Source organism: Rhinolophus hipposideros, assembly GCF_964194185.1.
Source record: "Rhinolophus hipposideros genome assembly, chromosome: 11".
NCBI lineage: Eukaryota > Metazoa > Chordata > Mammalia > Chiroptera > Rhinolophidae > Rhinolophus > Rhinolophus hipposideros.
In genome coordinates this window covers 83,493,947-83,511,533 of record NC_138057.1, presented here as the reverse complement: position 1 = coordinate 83,511,533, position 17,587 = coordinate 83,493,947, and the positions used below count along the sequence as shown (strand labels likewise).

At 51.5% G+C, this 17,587-nt stretch overlaps 1 protein-coding gene across 5 annotated transcripts in view; it reads right to left on the bottom strand.

Annotated features, from left to right (window-relative positions):
* The window catches only part of EHMT1 (euchromatic histone lysine methyltransferase 1), a 129,284-nt gene that overhangs the window by 95,835 nt on the left and 15,862 nt on the right, over positions 1–17,587 (bottom strand). Inside the window, exon 1 of one of the 5 annotated variants that reach the window (XM_081065775.1) lies at positions 8,614–8,665. The exons of the other annotated variants lie outside the window; for them this stretch is intronic. The gene's annotated coding sequence lies outside the window, so the exon portion shown is untranslated. Of the gene's footprint in view, positions 1–8,613; positions 8,666–17,587 lie in introns of those variants that run through there. 5 annotated transcript variants of the gene reach the window in all.

Sequence of the window (17,587 nt, the reverse complement as noted above, 5' to 3'; positions counted from 1 at the left end):
CAGGGCTGTGCCCGCCCGTGGCAGAGCAGCGCCCCAGCGTCCCTCAGCTGGCCGTGTGGACAGGCCCCACGAGGCCGTGAGGCCACAGGGCAGCTGCCTGTGGGAGGCCCACAGGGAGGGAGCACGAGCTCAGGGCCAGAGCTGCCATCACCTAGGGAGCAGCTCCAGGGCGTGTGTCTGCTGTGAGGACCTCTGCAGAGCGTGGGAGGGAAGGCCGGCGGGACAGCCTGCTCACCGACTGCTCTTCTTGGATCAGAAGGTACTGTGAGCACCGGCCCCACCTGAACCAGCAGGGACAGGGCACACAAGCAGCAGCAGAGGGCAACGGCCGCCCGGGGGAAGGTGGGCAGCCATGTGCGGGTCCCAGGGAAGCACAAACACAGCAGGTGCGCAGTGCACGCCCGCTGGCTGCTCCTCGGGACGCCCCTCGCGGCCCTGGAAGAGGGTGTGTTCCCACGGGGCCGCGGTGGGGGCCGCCCGCCTCCCCGGAGCGCCCGCGCCCCCTGGCCGTCAGCAGGACACGCGCGGCCGCGGGCAGAAGCGGCTCGGAGCCCCCGCCTGCGCGCACGGGGGTGCGAATCCTCCCGCGGCTCTGCTCTGTCGCGGGGGAACACACGCACGTGTACAGCTGAATCTCATTCACACCCTCATTCGGACAAACAGATAAAGCCTGGTAAAGATGGAGGGACACAGCAGCTAGATAACTGGAAGAAAGTGACACAAAAATGTGAAATGTGTCCCCCATCTGTTCCTGACTGCATGGCCACGGCCCTCAGTCTGCGCTTCTCAAAGCCCCGCTGGGGCCCCACCATGGAAAATCCTCAGCACCCGCAGAGCTGTTCCCATGGGTAACGCTGAGAAACTCTGAAAATCCTTGTTACTTCCTTTAAAAAAACAAGAAAGCCATTATTACTCTTTAACAAAAATATTTTTATAAAAAGTAACTTTTCCGAAACAAAAAAGGACAAGAGCAGCCCTGTTTTCTGTTTGCAAACACCTCTTCTGGATGTTCACACCGCCCGCGTTGTCACCCGTCACAGAGCCAGGCTCCAGAAACGTGCCCTACACTCGTGACAGAATGAGGGAAAGACGAGTAAGGTCCTGGCGTTCGCATGAAGACGGCCCGGCCTTACAGCCCGGAAGGGCCTGTCCGGGATACAGCAGGTGCTAAGGAGCTTGCTGCGGGCCAGGGCAAGGGACAGGAGGGCCGGGCCTGCGGAGGAGGACGCAGGGCGGCCCCACAGGTCGCCAGTGCACCAAAGCCTCATGCGGGGCGGGAGCTACACTCAGGGTCATCTGCCCTTCAGACTTTTACTGCGGTTTTTAAAACGTAATGAGCAATAATCATGTGAACTGAATTGAATAAAAATGAAAGTTTCTATTCACTTTTATTGTACAATTAATTAATACATGCTCATCATAAAAAAGTATTATATTCCCCGAAATATAACAAAAATCACTGTCAAGCCCCCAATTCAGATTATCCAAGCTATCTATTGGCATATTTCCGTTTTTTTCTCCCTAAGTTAATAAAAATTTAAACATCTGAGCTTATCTATGAAGTATGCAAGACTAACAGCATAACAACTACAGGCAGGAAGCCCACTGGTCCACTGACTAACCTCTGCGAGGGCAGGAAGCCCCCCAACAGCTCCTGAGCAGGGCACCCCAGGAGCCACAGTGGCTGAGGACACAGCAGGAGCGGGCCGGCTGCAGTCCAGGGGCCTCTCCCAGAGAAGTCCTGGCAAGGAAGAACGAAGGGCTGACAGTCAAGGGCTGACAGTCGTAGGCAGGGGAAGAAGGAGCTAGGTGGCAGCTCAGGAGAACTGGAAGGAGGAGAGGCCCAGGCTGGGGGGCCCGTGGGAGGAGGAGGTGAGCACGCAGGAGGCTTCAGACTGGGACCCAGACTGGGCGCTCCCCAGGCCCCTGGCGCTGGTGGGGTGCAAGTTCTGACTGACAGATGTAAAGGGCAGCAGGGGAGGAAGCTACGACAGGCACAGACAAACCTTGGCAGGGTCTGGGGCAAGAAACCAGTAAAATGGAATGGGAAGTAGGACAAAAAACTGGCCTTTAGTGATGGGGGGTGGCAGGGCCAGGGGTGGGGGGGGGTGTCAAGCATTTCGTATGTTGATGGAAATGTTCTGAGGAGCAAAAGGTGAAGGTGTATGGGGAGGGAGAAGGGAGAGAGAAGGGAGGGGAGGTAAGGACAGGAGGGGCAGGGAGGGGGGAGGGGAGAGGAGGAAAGGAGGGGAGGGGACTGGAGGAGAGAGGAAGGGAGAAAGGCGGAGGGGAGAGAAGGGGAGGGGAGGGGAGGGGAGAAGGGGAGGGGAGGAGAAGGGAGTGGGAGGGAAGGAAGGACAGGGGACAGAGATGTCCGGGCAGCTGGCATGGATGCAGCACCTTGGGTGCTTCTCCCCTGACGCCTCAGTGGAGGGAAGCAAGGTGCTATGGCAGTGAGCACTGGGGCGGCAGCACAGGGTGTGACAGAGAAGTGAAGGACATGGCCCAATCACCTCCATTCCCTGCTGCCCCTTCACAGCCCTCAACCAGCCTCTCTGGCTCCCAGGACACTCAGGAGGCTCTCACAGGACAGCAGCCAAACTGACACTCAAACCCTCAATCCAGTCTCAGCCTGGGCGAAGGCTGGGGGCCTGTGGCTCTCCCAGTCCACCCCCAACAGCTGACCCCTGAACCCACCCACCTCCTGGCCTGTGCTCTGGTTTTTTCTCTCCCCAGAACCTATGCCGTCATCACTTCTAAGTCTTTGATCAAAAACCACTTTCACGGGCCGGCCGGTCCATGCTCCCAACTCCGAAGGCTGCCGGTTCGATTCCCACATGGGCCAGTGGGCTCTCAACCACAAGGTTGCCGGTTCAACTCCCCCAAGGGATGGTGGGCTGCGCCCCCTGCAACTAGCAATGGCAACTGGACCTGGAGCTGAGCTGCGCCCGCCACAACTAAGATTGAAAGGACAACAACTTGAGTTGGGAAAAAGTCCTGGAAGTAAACACTGTTCCCCAATAAAGTCTTAAAAAAAAAAAAAAAAAAAGCACTTTCACATAAGGAACAACAGAGTAGATAAACCAGACTTTGATCAAAACTAAAAACCTTTGTGCTTCAAAGGACACTATCAAGAAAGTGAAAAGTCAACCCACAAAATGGGAAAAAATATTTTCTCACATTCCTAACATGAAAAATAATACTGGCATTGTTCATTGTATCAAAGGAGTGGAAATAATCCCCATGTCCATCAAGTGAGGCGTGAGCAAACAGTGTGGGCTAGGTAGGGTCCAACCAGAAAAATGAGGTTCTGAGCCCCCAAACCGAGTGAACCTGAAAACAGTGAGTGAAAGAAGCTGGTCAGCAAACACCACTGTTCACGGCTCTGTTTCTGTGGAGTCGCGTGCAAAGGTAGACTATGCAGCTCAGATGCCGGTCCGTGGTGGCCTCTGGGGCTTAGGAGAGGGGGGACTGCAGCGTGACTGCTGCTGGTTAAGAGGTTTCTTCCCGGGACAAGGAAAATGGTCTGGATTCTTTGTGCTCTGTTCACAGGTGTACCCAAGTTTCCAGTCTTGTAATTCTGGTCCGCAACAGGTACTTGATGTGGGGGCGGGGAGGGCAGGAGGATGGGTGGGTAGAGGTGGGGAGGAGGGAGGGTGGGAAGGACTTTCCTCTTCCAGAAGGAGCCTAGAAGTCCCACCAGTCACGTTCCTACAAATGGAGAGCTGGCACTCACAGGCACCCACCGTCGGCGCCCCGTTCTTCCTGTCTGGCTACATCCCCACCGGCCCCACCATCTCTCCAAGGCAGAAGAGAAGCAATGTGCTCTTCAAGTCTATAAAGTAGACACGAGCTCTACTTCACAGGACTCTCACCTTTTAAAAAACAAGTCAGTGAAATGGAACTCTGTGAGAGGACACGGGCTTCTACGAGGTCCCAGGGGTCTATTCTGAAGGTGAGATGGTTGGGACTGGCTCTTTTCTGGGTTCCGTGAAACACCCCCATGAATCAAATTCTACACAAGACACATTCCTATAAGACGCCAGGTGCCAAAAAGGCCAGACCACTGTGATCAACAGCGTAACAGCATACCTTTCCTCCCCTAAGTCTTCAAAAAGAAGATAAAAGGCTTGACCAAATATATTTCTAATTCTACAAACTCACCAAAACTTTTACTTCCCTTAAACTTTCACTGTGGCTGTGCCGTCCTGTCCCTTAATGCCAAGACCCGCAGGTGACCCATCCTGCTCAGAGCACACAACAGAAATCTCCCAACACTAATAAACAGGCCCCATCTCTAGGGCTCTCATAATGAAAAGCAAGTGTCTACCGCGGTTAAGGTCTCACCCCTGCCTTCCCCACTGGCCCAGCCTCTGCCCCAGCTCAGAGCTGCAGTCTACCTGCTAATAGTCTCCCTCAGTCCACCCTTCCCACAGAGGGACCCCTCATCTGACGGGAAACGAAGGGAAGGAAGGGGCGGGAGAGGGCAGAGAAGGGGGGATGGGTGGGGAGGAGGAAGAGGAGGGAGGAGAGACGAGGGGAGGGGAGAGGAGGGGAGAGGAGGGGAGGGCAGAACCTGCCGAGGAACAGGCACCGTCTTAACAAGGCCTGGGGAACCATCTCCTCTAAAAGCATTTTTTCATCAGTAAAGATGAAAACAAAGACTCTCTATGGCTGAGCTGCTAAGAACACTAAGGAAGTTTCCGTCCCAGGTGTTCCAAGCGCCCTGCACGCCTGGTTAAATGGGCCCTCTCAGGACCACCCCCAACCACAAGAGTCCGGCCACTCCCAGGGCCGAGGGGCAGTCCTATTGTTCCCTCTTCCTCATTCTGCAGGCGGAGCTGGAGTTTCCCACCCTCCCCCACCCTTCTGTTCCACCAATTCCTTCTCGAATCCTGCTATTACCATCACGGAACCCATAGCCCCTCACCAGGTTCCCCAAGACGTGCCCAGCACTGGCTGACTACAAACCGGCCGGTTCTCCGAGGGGGTCACTGACAAACCCAGGAAGCTCTGTGCCTGGGTCTCCGCATCTCTTCTCGGCCTCCCTTCGGTCACTCCAAGGAAAATGGAGTCTTCCTGGGACCAAGGCCGATGGACCACCCCCACCCTCGCCCCAGCACTGGCTCCCGGGGGAGGCACAGTCTTGCCAGGGGTGCTCTGGGCCAGTGGGCAGTGCCAGCGTCCTGCCCAGGGCTGACAGACTTCTCGTGCCGCCTGCATGGAGAACGGGGAACTGCTCGACGTGCCAGCTCCCCAGCCTGCTCCCCTCACAACTGAGGCTCCCTTGGGGTCCGGGAGGGGGAGACAAGGAAGCTTGACAGTCAGCAGAGAGGTCGGAACACACACTGCTCATCGGTGTGAAGGTGCCAGCTTCTTCCTGCCAATGGAACAGGCCTCACCTGGTCTTCAATAGCGCAGCTTTGGGGGACCTCCCACCCCACTCCCAAGAAAGCAAACGGCAGGTGGCAAGGCATCAAAGCAGGGTCACAAGTGGGGTGGGAGAGGAGGTGATCCCATCAGCAGGCGTCCACACAGGCTAACCAAGGGCAGAAAAACGCCGAGTACCACGCTCCGGCACGGCCCTCCATCCAGTCCTCCCTCTGCTCGGCGCGCCCGCCGGCCTGCCTGCCCACATGCTCAGGAGCTACGTGCACTGCTGGGAACGCGTCCTCCGGGCGCACTCAGTGGCCCTTTCTCAGCAGTGGCGGCTCCGGGCAGGGGTCACTCCCGAGAGCTGCGAGCCCACGGTTCACCCGAAACAAACATTTGAAAATACTCTGAGCTTTCTCAGAAGGAAACCATCTGTACATTTGTCTTCACCCTAAAAAAGGTCCTTCCACAAAAACCATCAGTAACAGCTCCTCCCACCAAAATGTAAGGGCCTCTTGGGGCCTCTTGGGATCAGCTTTGTTAAAAAACTACTGACCAACAAAAACCTAGGAAAGGAGCCTGAGGTCGAGTCCAAGGGAACAGTGTCATGCGACCAGCCATGTCCTAAGGAGTTCACATTAGAGATTTACCTCTGGAGCCAAGCGCCCACGTGACTGGATCACAGAGAAGGGAACGGGAAGGTCCCAGAATGTCCCCGAGGCAGGCGGGACTGGCCTCACCTCACCCTGGGGTCTCGGTGCCCGGCTCCTCCCAAACATCTGCACCCCTCCGCTCCCCTACCCCAAACCTCCCCACTGGGGAAGAGACCCTTTCACAGCTGTGCCAGCCCTCCAATCCTGCCCAAGCAATAGCCCTTAGCACAAAACAATGAAGATTTGAAGTCTTTTTATAAGGGGCAATATTTTAAAATTAGGATAGTCAGGTTTTGTGCCAACCGCAAAATGAAAACACAAATACCATGTGTAATTTTTAAGGTTGTACGCAAGTAAAGACTGGCCTTTCTATACAAACGCTCTTCTGCCTTGGATGTTCCTGTCCACCTGGGCCTGCACGGGGTCCCTGGAAGGGGCTCAAGTCAAGACCACGGGCAGCGAGTCAGAAAACCAAACACAAGACGCCCCTTTAAGCACCCAGATTCCATGCAGCCCAGAGCCAACAACAGACCCACCACACTCACACACAGGCTCGAAGTTCAATCGTACAAAACACTGGGCCACCAGATCCACAGCCGTCCAGAGCGGCCTGCACGCCAGGACGCCTTTGACAACCCCGCCCGGCCTCAGCTCCCTCTCCCCCAAGGTTCAAAGCACAGAAAAGGCAGGCGAAGTAGCGATGAATGCGGGTGTTAATAAAAACCCACGTCACTGTTCCCTCGTTTTTAGGAAAGGGCATTGAGAGCCACAAAGGTGCCATTTCCCACCCGTCAGACGGGTGTAGACAGTGTAAAGCCGTGAGACAGGTGTATCGGACAGTGTAAAGCCTGTTGACGCTGCGTGGGGGCCCAGGAGCGGGCAGTCGGGCCCCGACTGGCTGCGCCAGGAGCTGTGGGCAAGCTGGCCATGGCCGTCGTCCTAAGCACACGCAACCGCCGGCGAGCGTCTGCCTTCACGTCTAGGCTGACAAACCTGCACCGAGCGCTCCTGCTCACACGTGACAAGGACACTCCCTCCCACTGTCCAGCACACAGCACATACAATGGGTGAGGGTGCTCCAGAGGGGAGGCGGCGGGGAGAGTCCACAGATGCTGCGGGAGGCCTGGCACCGGGTGCTGAGGCAGGGGAGCAGCCAGGACGCCCCTGGGCCTGGCGCAGTGAGCCTGGGCAGTGAGTGGCGGGAAAGAACGTAGACAGCCCACGGCCACAGGCCAAGCACAGCCTTCTGAGCCCCAGGGAAGCGCTTGGAAGTCACGCGAGGCTACACGCACAGCGGGACACTCACTATGGGGACATGTGGGCCTGAGTGGAGTGCGGGTCCATCGTGAGGCAGGGACAAGGGCCAGCGCTATGAACGCAGAAGGTGTACTCTCAAGACAGGGCCAACGCCATCTTCCCCAGATGGTGCCGGTGCTGGCACTGCGGTGAGTGGCCACAGGAGCCGGCCCACAGGTCAGAGGGGGGCTCAGACCGCACGCTGGGCAAGAGGCGCCCAACGGCCCTCCACGCAGTCAACACACCCCAAACCTGGAGGCCAGGACACGCCAGGTGAGACTGGGGCTGCTCAGGGTAAGGGCACACAGAACAGGGAGGCCAGGACACGCCAGCACCTGGAGGGCAGCTCAGGAGCGGGGTCATGCAAACCCGGCCAGAAGAAAGGCTCTGCGAGGTCCGAAAACCAGATGAGAAATGTGTTCTAGAAGCCAAATGAAGAAGAGTCACTCTTCTCTTGCAGTACTAGGCCAAATGTTGTTGAGAGGTCTAGTCAGAAGAAGTCTGAGGACAAACCCACAGGTTTGGCAATCCTTAGGTCGGAGATGCCCTGCTCAGAACGGGCTCAACGGCAGGCTGGGAGGTCCAGGAAACAGCAGAGGCAGAATGAAGTCTGAGAAACGGGTTTAATTTACAGAAAGGTACGAAGCATGTGAATGCAAATAGCGTACGTTTTCGAAGCCAGGATGAGAGAAAGAATGTTCAAGCTGAGAAGCAACTAAGACGCCTACCGCTCCTACTCACCTCTATGCTGCAGAGGTTGGTGGCAATGCTGGGCCACAAGCTCCACCTCCCAGAAGCCAGAGCCCTGATCACACACCGAGTAGGAGTGCAGATAGAGACAGGAACTGCCACGTGTCCCCCAATGGCTGCCCCACAGGGTGCCCCCACGTGCGAGCCCCACCGCCGGCCAAGTAAGCTTCCCGGAGCCCTCACTCCTGCCAGCCCACACGGACAGGTGTGCAGCCTCCCTTCCACTGGCCCCTCACCCCCTGGCCCCTTCCTGGGGCCTGACCGACTCCCTCCGGCTGGCCCCACCGTTTCGGGACCTCAGCCCAGAGGCCCAGTCCGCTCTCCAGGATATGCGACAAGCCACAGTGTGATTTCACCAGTTTCCAGCAGGCACTTTAAAAGCTGGAACTAGGAGTCGTTACCTTTCACGAAAGCTGCTTAACCCAATACAAACCCAAAACACGATCATGTCAACGTGTGACCAATCATCAGGGCCAAAGAAAAGAACACAGTCTCTCAGCACCATCTGAGCCCGGCGCCATCACGCTCCCAGCACGCTCACCTGGCTGTGCACACACCAAGTGTCCAGCTGGTAGGGGGCCGCCTCTCCACCCAGTGGGCACACGTGAGTGCGAAAGTCCACCATTCCCCCACTTCCAGCAGCTGTGGCCTCCGTCTGCGGCAAGCCGGCTCCAACCGCAGGAAGGAACGGCAGCAAACCGCCCTTCACCGCTACAGGGCTTAGCATCTCCTCCCTGCTGCTTCTGGAACACTTTCTCTCTCCTTTAATGGCAATTATCAAGTCGTGTAACCGTGTCTTTCCCAGAACCGGAGCATAGGCACCTCCATTCACGACAAGGCCCCACGTTTACTTTCATCTGGCTCTCAGAAGCTGGCACACAGAAGGCATAAATGTCTGCTACAAAAATGACCGAAGGAAGGAGCAAATGCATGAGTCAATGGCAGCCAGTCAGCTTCAGAGGGCGTCCCCGGGCCACCATCACACAGCCACAAGCCAGCTCAGCGCCACCCCCTTCACATTGGCTCTACAACATCTGCAGGTCAGCTCCCACGTGCAGCTCATCTGCCGGCGTGGCGGGAACCAGCAAACGCGGAAGCCCGACCTTCAGAAGGCTGCGGTCTCGCCACTGCGACAACAAGAGAATAACAGTCTGGGATGGAAGCGGCAGCAAGCGAGCCACCAAGTCAGAGTCTGGCAGCGTGGGAGCACATGTCCTAGAGTTCAGCGAGGCGCAGCCTGAACGCCAGGGCGCTTCATGTTTCAAACATGCAAAACCCAGCTGAGATTCCATCCCAGTGTGCACACGCAGCGCATACCACCAGGCTCACGTGTCCACGTGCTGTCGGGGTCTGCACTGAGTGAACCTCCCCGCCACACTGCCAACTGGACGCGTTGTTGTGTCCAGTGCACAGCCATAAATTCAAAACAAAGAGAACAGGGGACGTGGAAGTCTAAAAGCTGAGCTGTCAGCCACGGGTTACGGTCACTGACTCACACGGCAGACACAGTGTTTATCACGGAAGACACTTCAGCCAGGGTAAGAGACAACATACATCCACAGTCCAGACAAAGCATTGATCTCACAGCTCACATTTCAGGAAGGCAATAATCAGCAAAGTCATAAAATTCCAAGAAGCTCAAGAAACCCCAAGAGATCCCTACCTAGACCCATCTCAAACTGTTCAAAGCCAAAGACAGAATCTTGAATGCAACAGAGAAGCAACATAAGTACAAGAGAAATCAGTCAGACTGACAGCTGGTTCTCATGGGCGACCGTGGAGGCCAGAGGCAGCAGGTGACACACTCAAAGTGTTGAAAGAACAGAACTGTCAACCAATAATTCTATACACACCAAAGTTTCTTCATAAATGAAGGAGAAATTTAAACATTCCAAGACAAACAAGAGATAATTTGTCGCTGGCAGACCAAGCCCACAAGAAGAAGTGCTAAGGAAGTCATTCAGGCTAAATGAAAAACACGAGACTAACTCAAATCCAGCTGAAGAAATGAAGAGGCTCAGAAAAGGCCACCACACAGGTAACTGTATGAAAGGTACTACAGACGCATTTTCAGTTGTAACTCTTCTTCCCCTGTATGATTTAAAAGACAACTGCACAAAGCAATAACTGTAAATCTGTGTGGATGGGCACACAATGGGTAAAGATGGGATGTGTGCAAAGACAACAGCAGAAGGTGAAAAGAAATGGAAATATATACGAGCAAATTTTTTTGTATACTATTTTAACAAAACTGGTATTAATCCAAACTAGGTTGTCATAAATTAGACTATTAAATAGTAATCCTCAGGGAAACAAAGAAATAAAAGCATAGTCAAACAGAAGGGAATTTAAATAATACAGTAGAAAATGTCAGTAACTCAAAGTAATGGAGAAACAGAGGAACAGAAAGACATAGAAAACAAAAGCAAACTAACAATATAAATCCTACCTTTCAATAATTACATTAGATGTAAATGGATCAAATATTCCAATTAAAAAGCTGAGAATGAATGGACTAAAAAATTAAAAACCTTAGATTGAAAGGCAGGGAGATTAAACGTAAAAGCGGGGAAAGATACACATGCAAAGAGACGCCAGTAGAGAACCTACGTGGCTATACTGCTATCAGACAACGGACTTGAAAACAAGAAACACTGCTAGGGACAGAGAAGGACATTTCCTCATGATAAAGGGTAAAAGCAAGTACAAATAACAACTGTAAACATACACAAAGGTAACAACAGAGCCTCAAAATGCATGAAGCAAACACTGAAAAGAAAATTCAACAATAGTTGGAGATTTCAAAATCCCACTGTCAGTAACCGATAGAACAACAAAGAAGAACGTGAGGAAGGACAAGACTCAACGCCACAGACCAACGGCACCTGCCCCGCAGGCACAGCCCCCGACAACTGCACCGCGTGTCTCTGTCCGGGTGCTCACCAAGCTCTTCAAGACTGACCATGGGCTGAGCCATCGTAACAGGCACATTTCAACAAACCGAAACGAAACAAAGCATGTCCTATGACCATAATGGAATTATACTAAAAATCAACGAAACAGGGAAATCTATGAAATACCTAAGTATTTAGAAATTAAACACACACTTCTAAATAACTCATGGGTTAACGAAATCACAAGGGAAAATAGAAAATATTTTGCACTGAAAAAATATGAAAACACAACATCCAAAATTCATAGGAGGCAGCTTGTTTTCATTTTCTCGGGTTGCCATCACAGAGCACCATAAACTGGGAGAGTCAAACTGGAAACTCAGTGCCTGCAGTTCTGGACGCCAGGAGTACACACTGAGGTGCCAGCTGGCCAAGCCCCCTGATGCCCCCAGATGCCACTGTCCTGCCTCTCCATCCCTCCGGTTGCATGGCGAGCGGCCTTCCCCAGGCCTTCGCACCCTTCGCTCTGTGCTCATACGGCTTTCTCCTCTCCTGTGCTGAGCCCCACTACGCAAGCACAGCCAGACCTGAACTCACCTGCTGGCCCTGTTTCCAAACAAGGTCCCATTCTGGGGCAGTGGGGTAGGACTTCAACATGAATTCTGGGGACACAATTCAACCCGTAACACAGCTGAAGAAGTGCTTTGATGGAAACACTTCAAACTCCGGTATCAGAAAAGACGAACTCAAACCAACATCTTAAGTTTCCACCTTAAGAAACCAGAAAAAGAGCTAACTGAAATGAAAGCAAGCAGAAGAAAATTAAAAAATGAAATAGAGAACAGAAAAACAATCAACAGTAGCAACAAAATCAAGTTACTTCTTTGAAACTTCAACATAACTCACAAACCTTTCGCTAAACTGGCCAAGAAAGAGACAGTCAGATTACTAATGTCAGGAATGAAGGACGAATATTCCTACCAACCCTCTAAAAAATAAGGAGGATTATAAGGAGATACTGTAAGCAACTGTATGCCAACTAAGCAGATACCACGAATGAAATGAACAGATTCCTAGAAAGACATAAAACACCCAAGATGCCTTCAGAATTAACAGAAAACCTGAACACCTATAACAAGTAAAAAGATTATTAATCAAAAAGCTCCCGCCAAAGAAAAGCCCAGAACCAAATGACTTCCCAGGTGAGTTCTACCAAACATTTAAAGAACAAACGCCACTTGTTTTGCCCGACATCTCAGCGAAGCTGCAGGGGTAGCAGCAGCTCTCTGAGCTTCGCTTTGCCACCCAAGGCCAAGAAGAAGAAAGATGCCGGAAAGTCGGCCAAGACAGACAAAGACCCAGCGAACAAATCTGGAGGCCAGGCCAAAAAGAACGAGTGGTCCGAAGGCAACGTTAGGACAAGCTCTGTAAGCCAGTCCTGTGTGACAAAGCGACGTATGACAATCTCTGTGAGGAAGTTCCCGACTCTAAGCTCAGAACCCCAGCTGTTGTCTCGAGACCAAGATCCACAGCTCCGGACTCATTAAACTAGTTTCAAAGCTCAGAGCTCAAGTAATTTACACGAGGAACACCACAGGTGGGGGACATGAGCAGATGGTGGGGGGCATGAACAGGTCCCACCAACTGTACACTTTGAAAAACAAAACTTTCTTAAATCCAAAATAAGCAAAGGACAAACACCAATCCTTCCCAAACACTTCCGTAAAATAGGAGACACTTCCCAACTCATTCTGAGGCCCTTATCACCCTGACACCAACTGCAGAGACATCAGAAAAAAAACTACAGGCCAATATAATACCTCTTATGAATACAGATACAAAAATCCTCAGCAAATGCAGCAAGATGTAAAAAGGATTAGATACCATGACAAATTGGAAAACGCAAAGTGGATTCAACATATGAAAACCAATGTAATACACCATAGTGATGAAAACAAAGCCATACAACCAAACAGTCGTCTCAACAAATACAGGAAAAGAATTTAACAAAATCCAATGCCCCTTTCTGATAAAAACATTCAACCAAGTAGGAACAGAAGGACACTTCCTCAGCCTGATACACAGCATCTATGAAAACCCAAGGCTGACATCACCCCAAACGGTGAGAGAATGACAGCTTTCCCCCAAAACAGGAATGAGACCAATGGCCAATTTTACACTTACACTTCTAGTCAACATTTTACTGCAGGTTCTAGTCAGAGCAATTAGTGAGGGAAGAGAAATGAAAGACACCCAGATTCGAAAGGAAGAAGTAAAACTAGCTCTACTCCCAGAGGCCATGACTAGCACGTAGAAAAGCCAAAGGAACCCACACAGTAATTGTTAGAGCTAACAGCAACTCCAGCTACAGGGCCCATGACCAATATGCAAAACCCAACTGCATTTCCCTCAGGTGGGGGCAAAAGGAATTGGTTTGGGAGCAATTATTTTCAACCTTTGAAACCGCAATTACTTTTACACCAACCTAATACATACTAGCAGTGAACCATCTATGAATGAAGTGAAGAAAAAAAATTCCATTACAAAAGCATGAAAAATACTCAGAGACGTATTTAACAAAATAAGTGCAAGATTTGTACATGAAAACATGGTTAAAAGAAATTAAAGACTTAAATAAACACATCCTGTATCCAGATTGGAAGACTTGCTATTAAGATGGCAACACCTCAAACTGGTCTACAGATTAGACACAACCCATCAGAGCCCCAGAAGGCTTTGCACAGATGTTAACAACCTGATCCTGAAATTCATAAGGAAACGCAAGGCACCTGGATGAGCCTAAACAATCTTTAAAAAGAAGAACAAAGTTGGAGGACTCGCATTCCCCATTTTTCTTTTTATACTTATCACATGGTGACAATAATCAAGAAAAGTGGTACTGGCACAAGGACAGACATATGTAGATCAATGGATTTGAGAATCAGAAATAAACACATTTAAGGTCAAGTGATTTTCCACAAGGAGGCCAAAACAACTCAGTAGGAAAAGACCAGTCTTTTCAATAAATGATGTTGGGCCAACAGGATAGCCACATGCCAAAGAATGAAGTTGTACGAGGTGTGATCAAACAATATGGTGAATGTTTAAATTAAATTTTTTTTTTAATTTATTACAGTAAAAGACACACTGCCATTAATCCCCCTCACTTCACACACACTTATCCCGTCGTTCCTGCCCCTTTCTGAGGCAGTCCTGGAAGTCCTCTTTCCTGAGTGTCTTTAGTTGCGCTGTCGTGGCTGCCTCAGTGTCCTGAATCATTTTGACTTTGGGGAAGAGCCAGAGTCACACAGAGCCAGACCCAGTGAATAAGATGGATGAGGACACACCGTAATGTTTTTATTTGACATAAATTGCTGTACCAGAAGCGATGTGCGATAAGGAGCCTTCTGTTGCAATCACAAAATACAGGGAACACTGCTGCTGAGCGCCATCCAACAGAAAGGCAGGGATCTTCAATACGGGAAGCAGCACGTCAAACCTTAGTAACAGTGTGTGACAAGTTTCAACTTGTTCAATGCAGTCGGTCGGGTGTGAGCTACGGTTGACAGAAGGGGTGTTTTTACAGTGTGCCGTAATTTGTCCTCCGTCATGACAATGCTCCATGTCACACATCGCTTCTGGTACGGAAATTTCTGTCAAATAACAACATTACGGTGTGTCCTCATCCACCTTATTCACCAGGTCTGGCTCTGTGAGACTTCTGGCTCTTCCCCAAAGTCAAAATGATCCAGGATGTGAGGCAACCACGACAGCGCAACTCGACACTCACGAAGGAAGGAGGAGTATTGTGAGGGTAATGGATTAATGGCAATGTATCTTTTACTGGAATAAGTTTTTTTTAATTTAAACAATCACCCTAGTTTTTTGATCACATCTCGTATTCTCACCTCATGTTATATACAAAAATGAACTCAAAATAAGTAAAAACCTAAATGTTACAAAACCCTTAGAAGGAAACATAAGCTTTGTGACTTGGGTTAGGCAATGAAATATAACACCAAAACAACAAGCAACCAAAGGAAAAAAACAGAAAAATAGGACTTCATCAAAACTTTTATGCTTCAAAGAACAGCAAAGAAAAATGAAAAAATGAAAAGACAACTCACACAATGGGAAAAAATACCTGCAAACTATACACCCAATAAGAGGCCTGAATCCAGGACACAGCAGACCTCGCAGACACTGCGGGTCTGGTCCAGACCCCACAACAAAGCGAGGTCGCAATAAAGCGAGTCGCCATCTTTGTGCTGGTGGGGGTCTTGCCTTCAGTTTGCAAAAACCCAACACCTGGGGAGCACAATAAAGTGAAGTGCAGTAAGCCAAGTTCTGCCTGCGTACAAAGAGCTCTATAATCAATAACAAAGACAACCAAATTTAAAATGGGCAGAGGATTTGACAGACGTTCCTACAAAGATGCTATGAGTGGCCCGCAAGCTCGTAAGATGGCCAATATCACTAATCAGCGTGGAAACACACGAGGAAACCATGGGACACCATGCACACTAGGTCAGCTGTGGCAGAAAGACGGGCACTAATGCACGCTGGCAAGGACATGAGAGGCTGGCACCTCCCCAGGCCGCTGTTGAGAATGTGAAACAGGGCCCAGCTACCCCATGGCGAGGCGTGCGCCCGAGAGCGCCCAGCAGGGGTACACCCGGAGCCCACAGGCGAGCATTCCCGGCAGCCTGACTCTAGCAGACAGAAGGGGGCACGCACCCTAGGGTCCGTGCACTGACAGCACGGGCGTAGTGTGCTGTGTCCACACAGCGAAGTGTTATTCGACCATGAAAAGGGCCCAGGGACTGACCCAAGTGGCTACAGGGATATACCTTGAAGACAGGGTGCCCAACGACAGACAGTGACAGAGGCCTCTGACTGTGTAACCCCACTTACATGAAGTGCCCAGTACAGGAAAATCCAGAGACAGAAAGGAAAGGAGACCCGCGCTGGCTGGGGGCAGCGGGAGGAGGAGAATAGGGAGTGACCACTAAAGGGTGTGGGTTTCTTCTGGGGGATGGTGGGGACTGAAATGTTCTGGATTTAGGTTGTGGTGATGGCCACACAAGTCTGTAGATATGGGAAACAATACTAAACTGTATGCTTTGAAGATGTCAATGTCATGGTATGTGAATTGCACCTCAATAAAAACAGGTCACATGCTCCTGGATTGATCCCGGACTCTGGTGACACCCGTCAATCAGTGTGAAGACAGTTTCAAAGATGAAATATAGAAAACTATCAAACACCAGCATTAACAGATGAATGTTTCCAGGAGACATTCACGGCAGGGAACACAAACACTGAACCCCAATTAAGCAAAATGCTAGCCCTCCCAAAATTCCAGTTGTCTAATGAAATTTGTATTACCAAGAAAAACAGCAGTCAATTATTAATATTTCTACTTTCTTTTTTAATTTTTTTTTTATTGGGGAACAGTGTGTTTCTCCAGGGCCCATCAGCTCCAAGTCGTTGTCCTTCAGTCCAGTTGTGGAGGGCGCAGCTCAGCTCCAGGTCCAGTTGCCGTTTTCAATCTTCAGTTGCAGGGGGCACAGCCCACCTTCCCATGCGGGACTTGAACCAGCAACCTTGTTGTTGAGAGCTTGTGTTCTAACCAACTGAGCCATCCAGCTGCCCCGAATATTTCTACTTTAGTCAAGAAAAAATTGTGGCATGATCCTTGATTTTGCCTCTTGGCGCCCAAAACCTAAAATATCACCATCCAGGCCTTGCAGAAAAGTGCACTGCCTCCAGACAAGCCATCCATCCACGAGCGGCCTGAGCACTGCCCACTCTGCTGCTCAGTGGAGCCCAGCATGGTGGGGGGGCCTGGGCCCCAGCTCGTCCTGCCCTCCTCACCAAGCCTGGGCGTCACAGGGAAGGGAAAGGCCCATCTCCATGGGGACTGCAGGGCGTCCCCCCTCAGCCTCTCTATAACCTGTTCCCCACACGGCAGCCACACACCTTCTAACATGCAAACCCACTCACTTCACTCCCCCCAAAGCCTCCCCCGCCCTGGGAGGAGGACGAGAATCTTGGGCATGGCCTCTCATTGCTCTAGCAGCTACCTCAGCTCGCTGCTTGTCCCGGTGACACTACACCCTGAGGAAACAAAGCACTTAGCGAGCAGTCTCAAAATACTAAGGCTCCTCATTTCCCAGTGTTCACAGTCGTAAGGGTCATTCCCACACACCGTCCTGTCTTGTCTGACTCCCAGCCGCGCTCCCGCCCCTCAGGACGGGCCTGGACCACGGCCGCTGGCCCCCGTGCTCCGCACACATCAGAGACTCAGGCTGTGGCTGCGAGCACTCACCTTGTCCCCATTTGCCAGGATTCGGGGGGATTCTTCCCGCTGACATCTCTACGGTGCCCTGTGCTTTCCTCCTGACCCTGGAATGCCCTTTGCCAGCACCTTCCCAGGTGCGCCTAGCAGAACTGGCTCTCACACGTACCAGCCACGTAAGAACAACAGAGGTGATGCCACAATGAATTTAGCTGAGGCAGCAGGAGTGTCCCCAGGGTCCACGTAAAGCCCCACAGGGTCAAGCCTGAGGCCCAGCAAGTCCCTTCAAGTTCCAGTTCTCCTGCTCTTTCAGTCCCTTC